The sequence below is a fragment of the Periplaneta americana genome, chromosome 15 (assembly GCF_040183065.1).
Source record: "Periplaneta americana isolate PAMFEO1 chromosome 15, P.americana_PAMFEO1_priV1, whole genome shotgun sequence".
NCBI lineage: Eukaryota > Metazoa > Arthropoda > Insecta > Blattodea > Blattidae > Periplaneta > Periplaneta americana.
This window is the reverse complement of record NC_091131.1, coordinates 11,042,622-11,056,083: the sequence shown is the minus strand read 5'-3', so window position 1 is coordinate 11,056,083 and position 13,462 is coordinate 11,042,622. Positions and strand designations below refer to the sequence as shown.

At 34.9% G+C, this 13,462-nt stretch overlaps 1 protein-coding gene across 5 annotated transcripts in view; it reads right to left on the bottom strand.

Annotated features, from left to right (window-relative positions):
• The window catches only part of LOC138714634 (mitogen-activated protein kinase-binding protein 1-like), a 525,862-nt gene that overhangs the window by 298,095 nt on the left and 214,305 nt on the right, over positions 1-13,462 (bottom strand). Inside the window, exon 1 of one of the 5 annotated variants that reach the window (XM_069846672.1) lies at positions 7,711-7,894. The exons of the other annotated variants lie outside the window; for them this stretch is intronic. The gene's annotated coding sequence lies outside the window, so the exon portion shown is untranslated. Of the gene's footprint in view, positions 1-7,710; positions 7,895-13,462 lie in introns of those variants that run through there. 5 annotated transcript variants of the gene reach the window in all.

Here is a 13,462-nt window from a genome sequence, read left to right as displayed (position 1 = left end):
ACAGTGACGTCATGACACACTTTGAAATGAACACCCAGTATAAGAAATAAAAGGACACAATATGAACACGTTATACATATGATAGCTAATTTCTGTTATGTAAAGACTATTTCATACTTAATAGATAATTCTGCAAGCAAGTCTGTGCTACGTATTTTGCGTCTTTGAGATTGCTATATTCATAGCAAAGCATCGAGATAGTGCAACGCATTTCATTGTCAACTATATTAATGACGTAACGCCCTTTTCATTGTAATAAAGTTAAACGTTATACTTTCTACAACACAAATACAATATTGTACTCAGGAATATTAAAAACGTGAGTTTGTGCCCACTTTGTAGGCATTCTTAGTTCCATTCGTCATTCCCCGCAACTTGTTGCAACAGTGTCTTCATAAACGCAATGATCGGAACTCAACGGTGGATAGGCAATAGTATGAAGTTAGTTTCAGTGCATGTCAGGAATGTGGGCGCAACTCCCCCCCCCCCCACCAACCTTTTATATTCCAGTTTTCTTTCAACAGTCTGAATTCCTAATTACAGACGTGGACAAATTATTAACAAAATTGACGATTTTTATGATAATTCTGTTTACAAAATTTGACTTTTCAATTTAGACTACAGTTGACAATTTGCATATTTATATCATTACAATAGATAGAAATATACAAAAATGTCGACTGTAGTTTAAATTGAAGAGTCAAATTTTGTAAACATATATAATAAAAATATTCATATGTTTTGCTAATAATTTGTAAATATGCAAAAGTGTCAACTGCAGTTTAAATTGAAGAGTCAAATTTTGTAAAAATATAAATTAAAAATCTTCAGTTTTGCTAATAATTTGGAAATATCCAAAATGTAAACTGTATTCCAAATTGAAGAGTCAAATTTTGTAAAAATATATAATAAAAATCTTCAGTTTTGCTAATAATTTGTAAATATGCAAAAATATCAAATGTAGTCCAAATTGAAGAGTCAAATTTTGTAAAAAAAAAATATACAAAACAAATCTTCAATTTTGCTAATAATTTCGAAATACGCAAAAATGTCAACTGTAGTCTAAGCTGAAGAATCATATTTTGTAAAAATATGTAATAAAAATCTTCAATTTTGCTAATAATTTGTCCACGTCTGTATTTATTGACGAATACAAACCCGGTAACTTCTCCCCTTGCGCACACCCTTGGCGCTCGTAGAATATTGAAACTAACTGAATCACTACTAATAGGCCTAAGCATTCTACTTCAGCACTCTTCGACGACCGAAATCAAATGAATCAGTGCAATAAATAATTTCTGTCTACTTCAACACGCTGTTGCGACACTTTTCGTCCACTTCCACGATAGAAAAGATTAAAGACTGTTGAATGACTGAACTTCGACAATAGCCAGACTACCATAAAGAGTTGTGACTATTTCCGTAATTTTCCAAGTCGCTAAATGATTTTAAAATTAATGGATGTTTCTTTCTCAAAATGTAGGACAGTCAGGATTTTTTAGAAATTTCTCTCTCTCAACAGAAGGTTGATTTCCAGACATCTAGCAGTATATCGTCACTGTGCCTTCAAAATCCGCTATGTGTTTTAAAAAGATTTTGCAGGAGAAAGAAAGTATTCTATTTAATTCCCTTGATTTCCAAATCCCTTTCCGTATAATTTCCTCATTTATCATGTAATGATTGAAATTATACCGAAAGTAGTTTTGAAAATCAAGGGACTTAAAAGTGACAATGATTTTTTTCTTTCTCTTGCAAAAATTCTTTTAAAACGACATAGCGGATTTTGGAGACGCAGTGACGATATATATAACATGATATTTCACCTATAGCATACTTGGGCATCGTGCCTCAATTGAGAATTTGTGCCTCACTGACCTTCACAGAGCTTATCGCTCTGAGTGACATCTTCCCAGTCCCCTTTCCTCCCTCACGCGTGGGAGGTTCTATATCAGTTTCATTAGCAATATCAGTGGTAGCATAATGACATTATCAAAGCAGTGTGTACGCGTTAGAAAACGATTATTTCATGACAAATGGGAGGAAGAGTTTTTTTTTTGCTGTTTAGAAGGGGAGAACATACGATGTAGGCCTATGTTATGCTCGAAAATCCTATTAGGCATTAATAAATTTAGTATACAACGACATTACTCCTTATGTCATAAAGAACATGCTCAATTAGAAGGTAAGACAAATTAAATGTTATTTTTCGTACTATTCCGAAAAAAATTTATGATCTTAACATTTGCATAGTATACTAAATACGACATTATACCTTAAACACGCTGCATTAAGAGCTAAGAGGAATTAAATGTTGTTTGTACGTATTATTTCCAAAAGAAATTTATAAAAAAATATCAAATGTGCATAGAAAACGAAATATGATTTTCTGAAATTATTTTAGGTCGAGAACGTGCAAATATATTAAGTAATCTTGAGAAACGCCAGAATATTCAAGAAAATAAACGTAGACAACGTGATGGAATATTATTGGCTAGTTACGCTATTTCTCGCCTGTGATTTAAATCAATTCAGTTACGGAGAAACAGTAAAGAGGTTTATGATTAAAGCTGCCGAATTAATTTGCTAAATTGAATAAAAGTTTTCGAGTCTCTCACGTCAACCAAGCGCTTTCCTAATAATTCGCCACTGACCGCCTTAGCGATTACGATAAGGTGACGCAGGTCACAACAGTTTATATTTCCCATCCTACTCTGCAGTCTCCTCTCCTAGTAAACAAACTATTTCAAATCGAGTGCCTCACGTAACCGAAAATTGTGTCCATGTATGACGTATAGACTGCTGGTCTGGTTTGGTGGAAAGCTATCAGCAGCCTGCACAACGCGAGTCATTGTCCATGGTAATCTTTTCATTCGTCACTTAATGACCAAAATGTGCAAAAATAAAGCGATAAACACTAAATGACGTAACAAAAGACACGAAGGACAGCGCGTCACTCAACGTCGGTACTTATGCAATGTGCCATGCACATGCCTTGGTCGTCGCTATAGCCAAGGATAGATTACCTCTGAAACACAACGGCAGCACCTTTGCAAGGCAGCCTCACAATATTTACACTAACCTCACCCGCATCGTGTACATGTGCGGGCTGTGTTACGATTACAGAAACCTTGTAACGAACTTCTAGCAAAACAATCTAATATGCAGTCTTCTTCCTGCAGTCAGATCCGAGCACCAACATAATAAAACAAACAGAACAGATACAAAGGTTGTGATCCACAGTGGACGAAGAGTAGGCTGTCTGGATAGCAGGGATATACTATCATTAAAAGGGCATTCGATAATGTGGGCTTTTATTTTCTCGTTATACCAAGCATGAAGATAAAAAATATTATGACCAGGGCACGGATTTTGATGACGTTACCTTTTTTTTCTTTACATCCTTTGCAACTCCCGTAAATGTATAAATCCTGGATACGAGCTGCTGGTCACATAAATGTATAGTTTTTACGTAATTTTTTGGTTAATTTCTCGCCGTTTTAATTGTAAGTCTTTTTTATTTTAAGGGCATTTTTGGTCTTTTTAAAGTTTGAAGGCTTTTTTGACAATTTTTTTTTTTATTTTAAGGTGAATTTTTAGTCATTTAAGTTAAGGACTTCAATGACAAAATAAAAATTTACCAATATGGGAAAACTTGCAAAATTAGTATTGACACTATCCCATTCAAATGAGGAATCCGAAAGGATTTTCTCGATGATGAATGATATCAAAAGGAAAAAAGAGAAATAGAATAAGAGATGACGCTCTCGGCTGAGTTGTACGCTCTGCCTTTCAAACAAAAGAATTGAGCTGCAGCTCCTTTGAAGTCACGAACGTCCCATTTTAGTCTCCGCCATCGGGATATTCTATGCTACATAGCCCATTGAGGAGATTTAGTGAGTGATACATTTATCCTTCTCTTTTATTGTAGTTAAACATTTAATTATAACCTAATTAATTATTAATTGTAGCTCAGACTATAGGTTGTGGGAAAATTTTTGTCCCTGTGAGAAATTTTATATTTTTATATGGGAGTACCATAATACACAGTCTGGAGAGCTATTAATTTAAGGTAGGATTTTGACTACTCATGTATAGGATTTTTAGTTTTAAGATCTTTTTTTCATCATTTTAGGTAATTTTATAACATTCTGGGGTCATTTTAGGATTATTTAGGTCATCAAAATCCGCGCCCTGATTATGACACTGACTAAGAAAAACAGATTTTGAGATTTTCACGTCACGAATTAGTGAACCAGTAAAGGAAGACTTAATATATATTTAACATACATAATTTATCGATTTTCATACACTGCTCTCTCAATGGGACAGAGCATATTGGAATTAAATCACTGCTTCCGCAAAACACGCTATAAAATGTTTAATATAAAACCATTTTTTTCTCGAAAAGGAAGCAAAGACAAGCAAAGTTGAATTAAGCTTTTTTGTTTGAAATATCCCAAAGAATAACCCTCTGAAATTAATGACATTACTTACGGTTCACCTTGTATACATACTGTAAATATTAGTTTTTTTTTTTTTTTGAAAGTTTTCTGTAAGTTAATATGTGGCATAATTAAGTGCGAAAACAGAACATTTTAAAAGGTAGCTGTGGCATTAATTAGCGAAGAGGTTTGCATCCCTGATGAATACAAATGTCTGAAGTCCACGTAAGTCACAGTAAAATACAAGACGCATTATACCATATTTAAAAAAAAACCATCATATTTGCAAACCGTATTAGTCCACTGTAAACATGCATTCCTTGGCAACAAAAGTAATTCTTCTACACAGTCTTTGTCCCTCTCGACAGCCTTATACCACCTCAGAGCAAGGGCACGGAGACCCACACAGCAACTCGGAACTGCGCTTTGCATCCATTGCACATTTACAATCTTTGATATTACGAAACAGATGATGATATGATGCTGTCAATCATTGTGTGTGAGTGCGTGAACACGTCTCTCCAATATTTTGTGATTCCCTGCAAGGCTTACGGGCGTACATACTGCTTGAAATATTTCCCTATAAAATCCTTAACTTTTGAAATCCATCTCCGAAAGAAATCCCTTGCAAATTCGACCATTTCCACTTCCAAAATCACCGTAATTACCTTAAGCTCGCTTTTTCCGATTTTTTTTTTTGCTCAAAATCATAATAGTACATTATGCAACGAGCCAATAATGGTAGTAATTAAGACGCGAGTATGTTTATGAAACGAGCGCAAGCGAATTTCATAATTTTCATACGAGCGTCTTAATTACCATTATAGGCAAGTTTCATACGACTTTTTATGCTCGACCATATTTCTAACTTTAAATTATTCATAAGTATTCATGTTATTCTTATCTGACTGGGGAGCGGAGCTGACCTTGTGCAATATCTCGTAAATTGTGAGATGTGCGCAGACGCGAAAGTATTGATTTTTTCCGAGAAACAGATGTCGACATTGACCTTGATATAATCTAGAGAATGAAATAAACATTAATCTTGATATAACCTTGAAATTGATTTAGACATTAAAAAACGAGATGACAAATTGAATTTATTTGAATATTATTTACAATTAACGCTAATTATTATAGTAACAGAACATAACCTTCCAGCCTCCGTGACGTTTCGCTAGTTGTCTTTCGATTGCATATCCGAGAATAATCGATACTTGCGCTTTCATATTGCTACAATGGTGTTTTCTGATTGGTGGAACACCTGAACTTTAATGAATAGGTGTACTTTAATGAGGTCCATTAAAGGGCTGCTACCAGGTGTATAATTACTACATTTCGGCATGGTCGAGCATAAAAGTTTTTTTTTTTTTTTTCGGACAGTGTGCCAAAAGGAACTACAGTACTATTAATTCCGAGTTCTGTAGGGTCCTAAATTAAACTGAACTAAAGAACTGCATTCAGCAAAATATGTGAAGATGGCTACTCCCTTATAGCTGTCTCAAAAACGCAAGTTCCTAGTTTTACTGAGAGATGTCCCTTTTCCCTAGCGATGTAAGGGTGCTTAGAACAACGGAAATTGTCCACACAATTTACATTTTGTTTCTGAAGGATGCACCAAAACAAAGCAGTCTTCATCATCGTCACAACAAGTACTAGGCCGTAAAGCCCGTTACGGTCTTCAGTTTTCTATCCACCTTTTCAAGAGACGACCAAACGAATCAACACGGTGTATAAACAGAAAAACTGGCAGACTAAAATGTAACAAAAAACGCGATGCAGTACTCAGGGAATAGCATTCTTACAGTTTTATCGGATATTCTAGCGCAAGGTGCCTTCTCCGACATTTTCACACGCAATGACCACATAACCCAGTGCTACCACCATGATGTTGCACGCGGGAAAGTAGGTCTATTCCTTCCTTTGGTCCAGGGTAACTCTGTGAACCTATCTACCAACAAAGTAGGTATATGCAAGATATACCAAAAACTCGAACAAACCAAACCTAGCCTGTCACTTATCTTCAACCTTACGAAAACTCGTTTTATAGATACGTACCAAAAATGTATACGTAAGACATACCAAAAGCCTAAACAAACCAAACCTAACCTACCACTGTTCGTCAACCTTACGCAAATTCGCTTGTTTATTTTTCCAGATAACGTATATTTGTAAAGTTACGGGAGTAAGATCTGTCAGTTTCATCACCAAATAAGGAAAAACAAGTCAAGACATTAATCTTGTGTGTGTAGAACAAAAGCACTGTGCGTTTTATCTTCCGTAGTAAGCGATTTTTTTCGTCTTGTGTTGCACTGTGTAGTTTCATGCGGCATGGTATCACATAAACATGAAATTTATTAACTTTGCGTGTTTATTCATAATCCTAGAGTGCTGGCAATGAAAAGAGTCAATCTATGAAGAGCAATACGAAGGAAAAAATTAAATAAAAGTTTTGAGGAAAACGAGGGAAAAAAAAAATTAACAGCGAAGAAAAATTAACGAAGAAGAAAATAAGACGAGAAAGGAAAATTAATTGGAAAAGAAGAAAAAAAAATGCGGTGGAAGATGGGTTTAGTAGGGAAAAAAAGGGACACAATGACTAAGGACAAACAAGAAAATAAGAGGGGGAGAAACAAAACGGGGGTAGGTTGGGGAAAAGTCAAAATTAAGAGCAGAACTTTTTGATTGATGTCATGATTACCATAATTTCTTCATATTTAATCTATCGTTTCTTTATTTTTTGTTTCAATGGGTAACCTTTCCAACATATTCATTTTCCTTTATCAGAGACAATTTTTCACTGAACCAGCATGGCGTAACACTTTCGTCTAACACGAGACAAAGAACAATCGTATAAACTACAACAGAGAGACAAATCCCCATCGGAAATTGAAACATGATCCGCTGCTTTTATTGCCATGAATAAACTTCCGTGCACAGAATAACATTATAAACTTGAAAAGAAATCACATATTATATCGCTTAAAATTGCTATATGGCCTGTAAAATATATATATATATATATATATTCTGCAACCTAAATTAGTTTTTTCTGACGAAAAAAAATACTGAACTCAGTTCCCACGCAGAACAGGTCCTTCCCTGGCCTATCCGCCCTCAATTTTCACACCTAACCGTCGATAACAACACTTTCATGGCAAATCAAGGCTTGCACACTCGAACTAAAGAAAAGTTGACTATACAAATCACTATGGCAACTAAACAAATTCCAATCAAGCACACATTTACGGACACGCCAAACACACACCACAGGAAACTTGCGGGGCGGCAAGCGATGAGCAGATGTCGCACACAACAAATGACACGACGACACAGGGCTTCCAGGAAGCGCGCGGACAGACACTACGACACCTGCGAACACCGCGGAGGCCTGCACTCCACTAAGGCTTTGACTTTCACTCACCGCGGGGCGCACCTGAGAGCCGCTGCTGCCAACACAACAGCTACAAAACCAGCAAATCAACGGCCTTGACAGTTAACAGCTGACGGCTGTCCGTTTCCAAACAATTGCTCTGCGAGTTCTGTTGGTAAATAAAATTACAAGCACGACTGTTGGTGTCATTTATAAACAAGGATGGCCACGTGACATAAAGTTCAATTTTATTTTATTTGCAACTACAGGCATATCTGACATCTTACTGAAACGTCTACGGAGTATCAACAGTGCAAGAGATAAGAGCCGATGTATTAAATATTCGTCTCCATGAAAGTAAATACTGTTGTACATTTTGTATTTCAGGAACTCTGAGGTTATTGATGCAAAATCGCTTATGTTAAATTGTAATTGATAAATAAATACAACTTTAAACATTAGCGTCTAAATAAAATTTAATTTTGTGATTTAAAAATGATGTTACAGTAATTGAAGGGTTCAGAACCATAGTGGGCCAAGCGCCATTTACTAAAACCATAGAAAACAAGGGTTAAAATGAAGTTATCTACAGTAATGTCACAAGAGGTCTGAGATTTATTAGGACTATTTCGTGAATAAAATAAAAATGTACATAATATATCCCTAAAATTCGCTCACAAAATGTTAATAATTGTATATTTATGAATACTTAACCTATTCAGACATTGTGAAGTCGAAATAGATGAATAACGATTACTGCAATAAAGAAATTTAATATTATTCAGTAATGCCAATTGAGAAAAGCGAAATACAGGTTTAAAAACGTTAATTACATGTACTGCGCTTTTATAACAGAAATACGTTTTCATTATCTGCTGAAATCATAATTTAATTTAAACATTTTATAGTATAATTACAAATAACCTGATTAATACTGTACATTAATTAAATGAACAATGAGTGCCATTTTCTTTAGAAACAATGGGCATGGAATTAGAAGATGAAGATGTAGATGTGAAAGGATTTCGCACTTTATTTAGTACAACGGATTCATGCTCAACGATTTACGTGGAAACAGTTGGCGACACTGACTAAACAAAAGAACGACCATGCGATAAATTGATAGTGATAAATCGAGCTGCAGATATTATCGCGATGTATGACTATGATTGGTTGGAATTCAAAATTTCATTACACTTCATTGGCCGAAAATGGAATGACGTCATGTAAACGAAATAGTCATCATAATTCAATGGAAACATATAGCAAGTAATATAAAGTATACACATTCAAACTATATGATATGTCAATCTTCATTAAACTATGGTGTTCACTTAACTTTAACACCTTGCTTTCTCCGTTTTTAATAAATGACGCTTGGCCTACTAAGGCCCTGAATCCTTCAATTACGGTCGGTCAAATCCGCTTTTATGTCAAATTTAACAGCTTCTCAATAATTAATTTTATTACATCAACAATGAAAGAAGTAAACTACTAGTGGTGGTGGTGGTGGTGGCGGCGGCGGCGGCGGCAGCAGTAGTAGTAGTAGTAGTAGTAGTAGTAGTAGTAGTAGTAGTAGCAGCAGCAGTAGTAGTAGCTAAATAATGGTGTAAGCCTACATTCAGTGCCATTTTTAACTTTTAGGTCATCAAAATTCGCCCCTAGCTGACTCATCATTAGAGTTCTGCGATTGGTTACGTCAAGCCTCCAAGCAACCCGCAACATTGTGGACATGAATGGAGTATAGATAGGCGGCACCAGACCCTACTACACAGTTTAGGTCTGCAATTCAGTGAACATAAGAAAACGAAAGAAAGCTGGGTGCTTGGAGATTAGTGCTCCAATAGAAGAATTTGGTTACCAGCACATCATTAAGAAAGAAGAACATGTATTTGATCGGAAAGAAGGAGCAATTTTTCATTTGAAACAATGAAAATGTTTACAGTCATTCATGTAATGTGCAGAGACTGGTAATGCACGCACTCATGATTTGTTTTATCTTAAGTTTGTGCTGACATTTATGTTTTTTCATTTGTTAATTCCAACCCTTAATTAATTAAATCTAAAGTATCTTAATACGTTTTACTTGTTGTAAAAATCAGAGGTAAACAAATTCCGGGCAGTATGTAGCCATGGCGACTAAATGTTTATGTGATGCCTCAATTGTTTATTGAGTTGTTCAATTTTTTTTTTTAACTTCGACTTCTTTTATGTCACTATGACGAATACATGTTAACAAAAGCGGTTGTAGGAAGAAATTCGAATGTGCTTTTTATATTGATAGGCCTATTGCTACATTTGTTACGCATCTCAAGATATTGTCCTACATAGCTTCAGAGCGTCTCTGAGAGCGTGGTTTGTATTGCATATATATTTAATATATTTCAGTAAATGCAATTTTATCTTAGCTCGAATGGTTTTTCCATTGCATGTATGGAGAAAATGTGGTGGCTCCTGAAAATAAAGGGACTGGCTCCCGAAAATTTTTAGTTTTGTGTAACATATTTTATTGCATATAACCTGCCATTAAACAAAAACTTTATTATTATTATTATTATTATTATTATTATTATTATTATTATTAAATTCAAGTGGTATTTTGTACACGAGTAGGCCTACTATTCCTGTTATTAACCGATTTATACAGTATTTATTTATTTATTTGTTGTTGAACATAACAGGCAAAGCCCAATTATTACAATGTTCACGACTAACAAATTAATTTATAAAACATAAACAAGGAAAAGGAAACGTACACTTATTAAAAACTGAAACAAAATAGAAATAAGAGAAAGAAAAATAGAGAAATTGATACAATAAGTGTCAAAGTAGCTTCAAATTAACTAACAACAATACTCTGTAAAATATGATAACAAATAATTCTGAATCTAGAGAAATTCATATTGAAAATATCAACATTCGGATGAGGATGTACTTTATTGTATAACTGTAACATTTGGAAAACTGGGGAATTTTTGTGGGATTCAGTATTTGTCCTTGGTATGTAAAATAAATTTCGAAATTTCGTTTTAAGCTTAGGTGCATATAATGTTATATAATAAAATAAACCAACACAGTCCAACTTACTGTTAATAATTTTATAAAGAAAGTTTAAAGATTGACAATTTCGTCGAATTTGCAAACTAGTAAAACGGAAATGTTGAAGCATTGTAGCATAACTCTCATAGGTAGGATAATCATTATAAAGTCTGTATTATTATAGTTTTGACTTTGAATTTACAAGAATTTCTCATAACAAAACCTAAACTTTTATAGGACAAATTTATAATATTATTAATATGACTATGAAATGTAAAATTACTTCTAAATAATATACCTAAATCTTTATGTTCATTTTCTGCAGGTAAAACTTTTGCGTCTATTTTATATGAAAATTTAATTCTATTTTTCAATCTAGAAAAGGTCATATGTATACACTTATTAATATTAAATAACAATTTATTATTAGTACTCCAAATATGTAAGTTTGTAATATCTGTTTGAAGTAGCTTACAATCTGATATAGTTTTGATTTCTTTATACAATTTAATATCATCCGCAAATAATATAATTTTAGAATGTCGTACACAATTCACAATATCATTAACAAACAATAAAAAAACAATAATGGACCAAGATTGGAACCTTGAGGCACACCAGAATTTACTGTAAAAGGCTTAGAAGTATGTCCATGAAAGTTCACAACTTGTACTCTTCCTATCAAGTAAAATTTAATTAACGATAGCAATGAGAAAGAAAATCCAGATTGTTTCAATTTTAATAAAAGAATATCATGGTCAACCTTATCAAATGTTTTCTGAAAATCTGTATAAATAACACAGGTACACAGCCACCGGCGTGGCTCAGTCGGTTAAGGCGCTTGCCTGCCGGTCTGAAGTTGCGTTCGAACGCGGGTTCGATCCCCGCTTGGGCTGATTACCTGGTTGGGTTTTTTTCAGAGGTTTTCCCCAACCGTAATGTGAATGCAAGGTAATCTATGGCGAATCCTCGGCCTCATCTCGCCAAATATCATCTCGCTATCACCAATCTCATCGAAGCTAAATAACCTAGTAGTTGATACAGCGTCGTTAAATAACCAACTAAAATAAAAAAAACACAGGTACACGAAAAGATGTAAACGCACAGTATCGGAGTGTGCAGGGAGAGACCGTAGCGTGAACTGTTGACGCGCACCTTACCGTACCAAATGAAGCTAGTATGATCGACGTACACCTAACTTGTATTCAAAGTAACAAAACGCAGGACTCTACTGACCACGTAGACGTCGTGCAAGTAAAGGAAAGACGTGCATTGTGCAACTAAAGAAGAAACCAATTGCAACATTTGCTATCAATAACTAGGCAACCTTTGATCGTTATATAATTCGGCAGGCATACCTTACATAATTAACTCCACCTGAACAGTACCATCAAAATCCATAATCTCAAAAGCGTATCCACAGCACTGTTGAAATATTCAGTAACACACAGACGGCCTCTTCTCTACAGTATTATTCCAGAGAGTCAAGTCAATAGCTCGCCAGGGCTCCATTGCGCTGAGGGGCTGGACAGGGTGATGGATGGTCAGCGGTGGGCCTCTGAAAGGCCAGATTTAACACTGCGATAGTTGCCTGTGCAGAATGCTAAACAGCGTGGGCACTGGACAGCACGCACTCCATTCAGCCAGACAGGGATAAAATAAACGAGATGAACCCCTAAACCAGCCGTGGCGAAAATGTGATCGTGCGCCGAGCCACTGTGTAACCTGCAACGAGGGAGGGAGGCGGACACCCGAAGGGGAAGTGAAGCAACTGTCTGACTTATTAACGGATTTTCATTTTCCTTACGTCAAGCACTTAAATATAATTTTTTAGAGTATAAGGTTACAAACTAATGTTTAATACGTGTAACGAAGAAAGAAATGAATAAGAAAACACAGGACACATTATCACAACCTAAAATTAACTGTCTTCAGAATGTCTCTGCGACAAAGTTTCAAAATCAGGAATTATGTCACTTACTGCTAGTTGTAGTTGATCACGAAGGTATTTGTCTGTCAGTCGTGATCTAAATTAGGGTTTTACTATTTTAATTGTTGAAAATAATAAACTTGTACCGAACATGGCTTCAACAGAGCAAGCGAAAGAACAAAGCTTCGGATATTTATTTTTTGTCAAAGATTTGAGAAGTTCAACATTTGTCAAGTCCTTACATCTAGCTTTCATTATAACATTACATTGTAAATCTGTGAGTTTAAATTGAAGATCTAACCGCATTATTCGTATATCTGCTGAAAAAGGATCGACGTACAGAGATGATGATGATGATGATGATGATACTAATAATAATAATAATAATAATAATAATAATAATAATAATAATAATAATAACAACACTAAACCTTTTAATGTTTCATGAGTGACATGTAATATAATGCCGTTTTATGTTATGCAACTGTTTTCCTCGTAATACTTGTGAAAAAATCATACATTTAATATTCTCATCATATTGGCAGCAAAAAATTCGTCCTCCCATCCTACTTGAAACTTTCGTTTTTGTAGAGGTACATGGTTTCGAGGGAGACATTGCGACGATACGCCACTCGCAGGTCAGAGACAAATACAAATGGAACGGAGTTTGACTCCAGT